Raw genomic sequence first — 9,431 nt, 5'->3', positions numbered from 1 at the left:
TATTTAATTTCCTGCTAAAAATATTAAACTCTTCTGGACGACTTACATGTAAGTCGTCTGTTTTAATTTCTTCACCAGATGACTGAAATGTAAGTCGTCCGAGTAAATTATTCAACAGACGACTAAAATATACGTCGTCCGAGTAAATTATTCAACCGACGACTGAAATATAAGTCGTCCACACCCTAAACATAACCCCTAAACTTAATTATCTAATTAAAGACTTCATAAAATCAAATCAAACTTGAAAAGTGTTTACTATACACATAAATAAACACATATAGGTGAAAACTAATTTTTGAAAAAAACATTTTAGTTTTCTAAAATCTAACCCTAACAATACATACAATACATACAATACTACAACATATGTTTGTCAAACTCCTAAACCAAAGTATTTCATGATTCACTACTTCCACTCATCTATCTTCAAAACAAATCAATTTTATCATATCTTAATTTATATCACTTAAAACTGTTTATAATTACTTGATTTTTATTTTTCACGCATCAAAATATTTTTTTACAAGATTTATAAATTATTTTTAAAATAAACTGGTACCAGACGACTTACACTTCAGTCGTCCTGACGACTTCCAACATCTCAGACGATTTACTGTGGCTATATTCGTAAAAATGGCTTCTGTTTTTTTGTTTGGTCACAAGGGGTTGAGCTGTAATTTCACTAGGCTTTTAGGTTAGTTTTGCATTTGATTCAAGTTTGGGTATAAGTTTGGATTAAAATCAAGTTGTGGGTTAGTTTTGGCAAAAACCCCTTTTTAAAACTACTTCAACTTATTAAAATAGAATATTAAAGTAAGATATCTAAACTAATAAATTTTATATTTTAAATATTATAACCAGAATATTGGAATATTGAAATAAAATTTAAATATTTTAATTTGATAAAAATACAATACTAAATGTAGTTGGTATTAATATTATTTGATTATAGGTTACATCGAACTATAGGTTATGTTTAACAATAACTGTTTTTTGCGGATTATTTTATAATCATGAAAATATTTATCAAGTATGAGAAGGGTTGAATGAAATATATTTAATTTATATTATAATTAAATAAGTTTTGACCAATATAAAAAGTTAAAGATAAATTCATATTATAATTTTTAGCTTTAAAGTATAAGTAAAATTATAGGGGATGGGTATATAAATGAAGTATCTTATTCTCATAAAATTATGTTTATAGAAATTTTAATTTAATTATATATACTTTAAAAATATATATAAAATACATATGTATATAATATCTAATTTTTAGTAAATTATTATTCGAAAAAAAATTTATCACACGTTTTAAAAGTACGGATTAAAATCTAGTTCTCTTTTATAGCTCACTTTGTCGTTCTATTGGTGTTAGACTTTCGACTGGGAACATAGTCATAAGCAAGAGGCCACATCTCCATTAGTCAAGGTGTATTGAAGAGTTCAAACTATGGAGAAGATGAGCTCAAGGCTGCAGTCAAATCCATAGGAGAGACAATCATCACCAAGAGACAACCTAAAAGTCCAAGCATGGTTTCATGACCGAGGATATGACCATTGGAGACTGTCACTCCAATCTTTACGACGTTGTCAACGATCTCAAGAGTGGCTACTAAATTTCCATTTTCCCTTGGTATTTTGCACTTTGTTTATACACGAAAACTGATTATAAATTATGTATACGGATGCAATTCATTTGTTAAACTACTTTGGTTCTTGCGTTGTCTTTTATAACAAACAACCCTTGCTACAGTGTCTTCTTACATTAAATGGACACATTATTTTTCCATTTGATGAATCTAATTTCTTTGAGTGGAGGCGTTGGGTACTCTTTTCTTACATGTAGCTAAAGTAGTGAACACACTAAAAAATGAAGCAAAAATTGTTCCGGGTCTAAAATAGTTCTGGTTTCTATTTTAAAAGAGTCAGGGCATGACTCGTTACCCTGCTACCATCCGCAAATGCAGCTTTTGCGTTTGGTAGCGGTTGTTGACGTTTTGCAACAATCACAAAAAAACTCCATAAATCGTTTAAACCACTCTAAACTTCTAAAGTTCAAAAACTGATTCCAGCTAGCGTTTGCGGTTGCGGACGGTTGCTGGAGGGCAAAACAATTTTTTTTCTTTAAAAAAATGTTATATAAATTGATCTCATAATCTCCATCAACGAACCCATCGGAGCCTTTATTGTCGTTCCACTTCCATTTTTTGTTTTCTTCGAATATGACATCACGGTTTACTACAATCCGCTTGCTCGGAGGGTCGACCAGTCGGTATGCTTTTGATCCCGGTTCTGTTTCTAGATGAACCAGAACTCTAGACCTATCATCATGCTTCCTTCTACCGGCTGTTTCTGTCCTAGCATAGCACACACACCCGAACACCTTTAGGTGAGACAGGTTCGGTTTTCTACCCTTCAAAGCTTCGTAAGGTGTTTTTCTGTCTAACGATCTCGTTGCCACTCTGTTAATTAAGTAAGTAGCATGTCTTATAGCTTCACCCCAGAGATGATTTGGCATATTCATATGCTTTAAGATGCTCCTAGTCATCTCCAAGAGAGTTCGGTTTCGTCACTCCACTGCGCCGTTTTGCTGAGGTGAGTATGGTGTTGTTAAGTGCCTATTCACTCCATGCTTCTCACAGTAGTATCGAAACTCATTAGAAGTAAACTCACCACCTCGATCAGTTCGGAGGTTTCTTAGTTCTTCACGTGTTTCTTGCTCAACAAGCTTTTTGAAGTGCTTAAATTTCTCAAAAGCTTCACTCTTCTCTTTTAACAGAACTATCCACATGTAGCGTGAGTGATCATCAATGTGAACGAAGATATATCGGTTGTGTGCTGTTGTTGAGGGCGAGATAGGTCCACAAAGGTCGGCGTGTACTAACTCAAAAAGTTTTGTTGCTCGGTAGTGAGTTGCTTGTGGGAACGATTTTCTGCTTTGCTTTCCACGGAGACATGATACACATGTGTCTGTGCTCCGACTGATAGAAGGTAAACCCGTAACAATCTCCTTGTTGGCCATCATTCTCATTGTCTCTTGATTGAAATGACCTAAGCGGGCATGCCATATCTCACCTTCTCCGCCATTATTTACTTGCAGGCACTGGATAAGATCAACTTGTAGAACCAATTTGTATAGACGATTCTTTGCTCGTGGTGTCTTGACCATCAACTGTCCTTGCCTATCATAGAGAGTTAGTGTGTCATTCTTCATACGTACCTTACAACCTGCCTCAGTTGCTTGTCCCAAGCTGACAATGTTACTGCGTAGTGATGGTATGTAATAGACGTTCTTTAGCACCTTCTTCTCGCCATTCTTGATAATGAATCGAATTGATCCTTTACCCATGATGTCAATTCTTGAGTCATCTCCGAAACACACCTTCCCGGTGACAGTGTCGTCAAGTTCGAAGAAGAACATACGATTGCCGCTCATATGGTTGCTAGCGCCGTTGTCAAGATACCGTACATCCATTGTATCTGATTCGGACTCAAAGTTTGATGGGTTCACCTCTTTCTCGTTCAAATAGACTACTTCGTGCATCATGAGAGTATCAGCTTCTTGGGTATCATCATCCTTCTTCTCAATAGTCTCTTGGAGTTTTAGATGTTTATCGAGACAGTCCGTGGCGTAATGTCCTTGTTTATCGCACTTAAAACAAGTGATATGAGAAGCATCTCCACCTCGTCCTTGTCTATATGCTTCCCTTTGTTTCTGGAATGTTCCGCGGCCACGACCTCTTCCACGCCAATTAGATCGACCGCCGCGTCCTCGACCTCTAGAGTTATATCCATATCCTTCAGAGATCGTGTCAGCATTGGTATACATCAATTTTCCAGTGTCCTCATGTGTTTCTTCTTCTTCATCAGCAACTCTCTCTTCAAACGCCTTTAATCTCCCGACAATATCTTCAAAGCTTGTCATGTTATGATCAAGCATCTGGTCAAGAGAAGCGACCATATGAATGTACTTCTTTCTTGGCAAACACTTTAAGAAACTTTTAACAAGCTTTGGCTCTTCTATCATCTGTCCCAAAGAAGCCGATTTGGAGGAGATTTCGGATAGCTTCCCGGAAAAGGTATCGATTGTATCTTCATATTTCATCTTGAGTCTATTGAATTCTGTCTTTAGGGTTTGAAGCGTAGCCTATTTTACCCTCTCAGCTCCTACATGTCTTGTCTTTATAGCATCCCATATCGCTTTTGTTGTGTCTAAGTCGCCAACTTGCATAATCAAACCCTCCGGTATAGACTGGAACAAAAGCACAGTGGCCATACTGTTTTTCTTCTCGTCTTTGGTTCCAGGGTCTATTGCTTCCCAAACTTCGCTAACCTTGAGTGCAATCTTCATTCTCATGGACCAGACGGTGTAGTTTATGGAGGTTAACATCGGGTATTTGATGGATGCTGGTCCGGCTTCTTTGTGTAAAACGATCTCACCTTTAACGTCTCCCATGGTTGTATGTAAGCCCTTCAAAGAAACCTTGTAAGCTCTAATACCAAATATAGAACCACAATATCAATAAGAAATCCTTCTCTTATTCAATCAATCAAAAGCTTAAAATCACAAATCACAAATCACACACAATGCATCTCATTATGCGTCCATATATATAGGACTTTAACAATTCCTAATTCAATCATCATTATCATATTTCCTAATCCTTAAGATAAACATAACTTCATAAATAAAAGGAAACTTGTGTCTCAAGCTTTATCCAAGCTTATCTAACATCCATCACCCTCACCGTCCTTGTAAGAGGTGGATTGCATCCCCCACACAAGGTCCATCAGATAGCAGACCCGGCCCATTATAACTAGGTCCCAGCTCGGCTTCGAGAACTGAGCGGCAAATTACCGGCTTAGCTTATGATTATTTTTAGCCGACTCAAGCAGTCGCCTAAAAATAGATTGTCTCAGCGGCTTAACTCAAACGGCTTAACAAATAAGCTTGACGGGCTGAAGCTCACCAAACGAGGCGAGTTAGGGTAAGGAAAAGTAACGACCAACTATATAAGGAGACAAAGAGACATCAAGAAGGGGATCCGAAAATCAACTACACACTTGGCGACTAGAATTAGGGTTTTACTTCTTCTTATTCTCGGCGACTTGTATTTTCCCGTTGAACTTATCTTCGCCGGGTTGTTTTTACTGTTTGTTTCCTCATTTGAAAACCGACTAAACCTCTTCCGCCTCCGCTCCAACAAGAAAAATAGACCCATCCGAGCTAAAAAGGGTTTTTTCAGACGTTGGACAAGAACGGAGACGGTCGTATCACCAAACAAGAGCTCAAAGACTCACTAGAGAATCTAGGAATCTACATACCAGACAAAGACCTCACTCGATGATCCATAACATCGACACGAATAGAGATGGATGCGTTGACATATACGAGTTCGAGTCGCTGTACAGATCCATTGTGAATGAGCATCACAACGATGGACACAAAAGAAGAAGACATGAAAGCAGCGTTTAACCTGTTTGACCAGGACGGAGATGGGTTTATCACTGTGGAGGAGTTGAAATCTGTGATGTCTTCCTTGGGACTCAAGCAAGGTAAAACCCTAGAAGGTTGCAAGAAGATGATTATCAAGTGGATGTTGATGGTGATGGCAGAGTCAATTACAAAGAGGTGGGTTTAGCAGTAGTACTTGATCTTTGTTTAGGAGTTAACAGACAAGAAAGTGTGTATTTATTTGATTGATTTGTTTGTTTTCTTTTTTGTGTGTAAATAATTTTTCTGATGATGTATCAAAGACATCGTAGTCGGGACAAGGTGTGTTATCTTTTTCTTTCTTTCCAGGGTTTCTTTGAGGTTATGTAATATTCACCTTCTCATTCCATCTGGTTTAGTGTTCTTTAGTATATTGTAAACGTTTCCTATCAAGATAGTATAGATACATATGTAACATGTTTCTGTATAAATTCTATATATACATGAGTATATTAGTTTCACTTCACCAAGGAAACAGCTGAACCAACTAAAATTGTATTAGGCAAATGTTAAATTTGATGTCCGAAACCTGATTTGTATGTAAACATTCATTTCATGTTAACATGTCCGAAACCTTATTTGTATGTAACCATTCATGTTAAACTCCAATCTATGGTTACACATTATCTCAAATTAAATTCCATAGTCTTTGATTCAACAACATCTAGATTGCACTAACACAATTTGAGATAGAGAAAGTCGGTATAGAAATCTTAACGAATTTAAAAATACACTGTAGAGCTAGTGTGTACGTTTTTGTTTTTTTTTTTGGTAAAAATCTAGTGTGTACGTTCCTACCGAAATATATCGAATCAATTAATATTTTTCTCTTTTGTTTGAACGAACTATTTTTCTCTATATCTAAGAGTATTCCTCTGTTTTCTAGTTTAATTATAAAATGTTATTTAAAGAAAATATATTATAGCAAAATCCATTTCTATCATACAGATCTTTTATTTAAAGACTTAATTAGAGGATATACTAGTATGTAAATTCCACTCAGTCAAGTCTTGACATTAATTAGTATGTAAGTGTATATATTATCATACTCTTTTTGTGCAGCTCTATAGTTAATTCTTAGATTATATTTTGACTAAATATCTATTATACTAGATATAAAAGGAATTGTTATATTCTCTTATATATCTTTGACCAAGAAAATATTTGCTTTTGATGTGCATGTGTCATTATATATATAATCAGACAAAGTAAAGAAAAACTCAACAAACAAGAAAAGTTAAAGTGAATATCTTACAATAAAGTTTTAAACTTACGTATAAAATGGTTATTACTATGAAAACTTTAGTTATGTTTGTTTTTACTGTTTTTTTCATCGTATTTTTTGTTGATTGTCATACGACAACTGCGACAGTTACCCCTGCTAATACTCCAGGTAAAATTCATTTTATAAGACATTTTAATCATAGGTACAAAGCACGATTTTATCCTTTTTGATTAATATACTTATTGGTTTAATTATATTATTCATCTAAATAGGTTATGGAATAAATTGGGCGACCAAAGTATGCTTCCAGATCTCATCGCCGTGTGACATAAATGGACGATTTGGGTGCTCAAAGTTTTGTGACAAGTGGGGTTATTTTTATGACCATTGTGAACCGTATAAATGTTGTTGTCACAGATAAGTCTGCGTTCAAAATAAAATAATCTAATAAAATGTATTGACATTGTTTTGAAAATAACATCAACAGCTTTCATGCGTTTTTATTAATATATGATCAAGAATTTAAATAAATAAAAATTACTAAATTGAAATAGTTTGATTAAATCCAAGTAATAATAATTTTAAAAAAAAGATTTAAGAGAAAATAAAATCATATCAGAATGCAAATATTTATTAATTTTTTAATTTGTGTAATTAATCAAAAGTCAAAAATTACTATAACTTCTAGTCATACAATTTCACATAAACATGAAAACTGTAAGACAACAAGAAATTAACATGAAGACATGAGGATTGCTTATAGTCGATAGCAACACAATTTGATGGGGTAAGTATAGACTATATATAGATTAGTATAGATGTAAGGACTAGCTTGTAAATACTTTAACCTAATATCCCTCTCTTGTATATGTATATATAGTCATCATAGACTCTAATAAGAATATAATTTCCATAAACCTATATGATATCAGAGCTTAGCTCCTAGAACCTAAAAAATTTCCGATCTCAAGCTGCCTAGCCGCCATGAGTTCTTCATCAAACACAAACGCAAATGAGGTGATCTCCCTCAACAACAACAACAACTCCACATCAACATGTCGAATGTGTCCAAGCTCACTAACACCAACTACCTAATGTGGAACTTGCAAGTCCATGCTTTGCTAGATGGATATGCTCTTGCAAACCATCATGATTCTGTTCCGGCCATACCAACTGCAACACTTACCAATGGTGGTGATGCTGTCACCCTGAATCCAGATTTGTTCGCTGGACAAGACAAGACAAGTTGATCTATAACGCTTTACTTGGTGCTATATCAACTTCCATTCAACCTACACTACAAGGAAAAAGGTAATATATATAGCGTCCGTAAAACACTATTACAGCGATACATAGCGTTCTAGTGAGCGTTGTGTCTGCCCCGTTATATTTTCCTGGACACTTAATATAGCGGTTTATATGTTCTATGTTAATTAATTCTTTCGATAGCGATTTATTATTCTACAATTGTATAACTTACGATAACATATAATAATTGATATCATAGCATTATTAAAAAAAAATACAAATAAAAGTATTTTAAAAATTTTATATATTGAAATTGGTTATATAATTATGGCTGTATATCAAACTAAACCAAAATGTTTTAACTAAAAATTAAACCTACACAAAAAAATTCCTAAAGTTCTATCTCCTAGAACCGCACCACACACCACGACCATGCTTGCACAAAACTAAAACTCATACTCTCTTATACATACGGCCTATCCATAAAGAAGAACAGAGGCAAGAGAATAGTCCGAACCCGCTTTCAGATTAGGCCGGTGTGTCGCAAGCGGGTTGACATTTACGGTTGTCGGCATCATGGTCGCCTGAACATCAAGATATTAACACAGAAATAATTAGCAATTAAATCATCAAAATGTTCTAAAATTCTCTGGGAAAAATGACTAACAAAATCTGAAAAGAATATTGAACGGTGGAAATGTATAAACATGAAAAATTAGTCAAAACAATCATCAAACGTGCAAATTGGCAAAGTGAAATTATTTAACAGATTCTAAAAAATTCCAAAATAATTTCGTAATCTAAGTTCAAGGCGGAGGAGATGTGTAAAGCATCTAAACCGTGAAATTACTCTGACGGTGAAAATATATGAACATCAAAAATGTACAGAACAATCATCGAAAGCTGGAACAGAAACTTTAAAACACAACTAGCCCGCGGGGTGAGCTTTTATACTAATGTTTGTTCATTAAATGATTTTAACATTTTGCAACACTACAATCTTTATCGATCGTAAAATAACATAAAAATGTTGGTCTCTTAAATGTATCATCGTTGTTGAATAGTAAATTTATTACATCTTATTTTAATTATTTTTAAGACTTCATATGCACAAAAGAAAATTAAGTTTTACGGCTGACACAAATTACTAAAACCAGATAGGCAACATCAATTGTAAAATAACGAAAGAGGATTAGGTTGTCTTCTCTCAATTTGTTTGCTATTGACTCTCCATAAGTGATTTCATTTTCTACCTCTATAAAATTCTGATTTCGTTCTCATTTTTGTTTCACTGATATGAGTTTTGTTTCGTTTTCAACTTCTTCTATGAATTCGGTGAATTACATAATTGTCAATTTAAAAATATGGACATCTGTAAAAATTAGTTCAACTCCTGATACATATCTAAGAATCAAAATTTTGAAGAAAATCACCGGCAAATTCTATTCACATGTTAGT

The 9,431-nt window shown here is 34.4% G+C and overlaps 1 long non-coding RNA gene and 1 pseudogene across 1 annotated transcript; both read left to right on the top strand.

Annotated features, from left to right (window-relative positions):
* Positions 1-4,738: 4,738 nt before the first annotated feature.
* LOC106329949 lies at positions 4,739-5,710 on the top strand (annotated as a pseudogene).
* A 940-nt stretch (positions 5,711-6,650) lies between these two features.
* LOC106334094 lies at positions 6,651-7,264 on the top strand. The gene is made up of 2 exons (XR_001268524.1): positions 6,651-6,893; positions 6,998-7,264. It is a non-coding gene; the product is annotated as an uncharacterized LOC106334094 (long non-coding RNA).
* Positions 7,265-9,431: the final 2,167 nt, after the last annotated feature.

This window comes from Brassica oleracea, chromosome C3 (assembly GCF_000695525.1).
Source record: "Brassica oleracea var. oleracea cultivar TO1000 chromosome C3, BOL, whole genome shotgun sequence".
Taxonomy (NCBI): domain Eukaryota; kingdom Viridiplantae; phylum Streptophyta; class Magnoliopsida; order Brassicales; family Brassicaceae; genus Brassica; species Brassica oleracea.
Note: the sequence above shows the minus strand (reverse complement) of the source record. Positions and strands in the feature narration are given on the sequence as shown.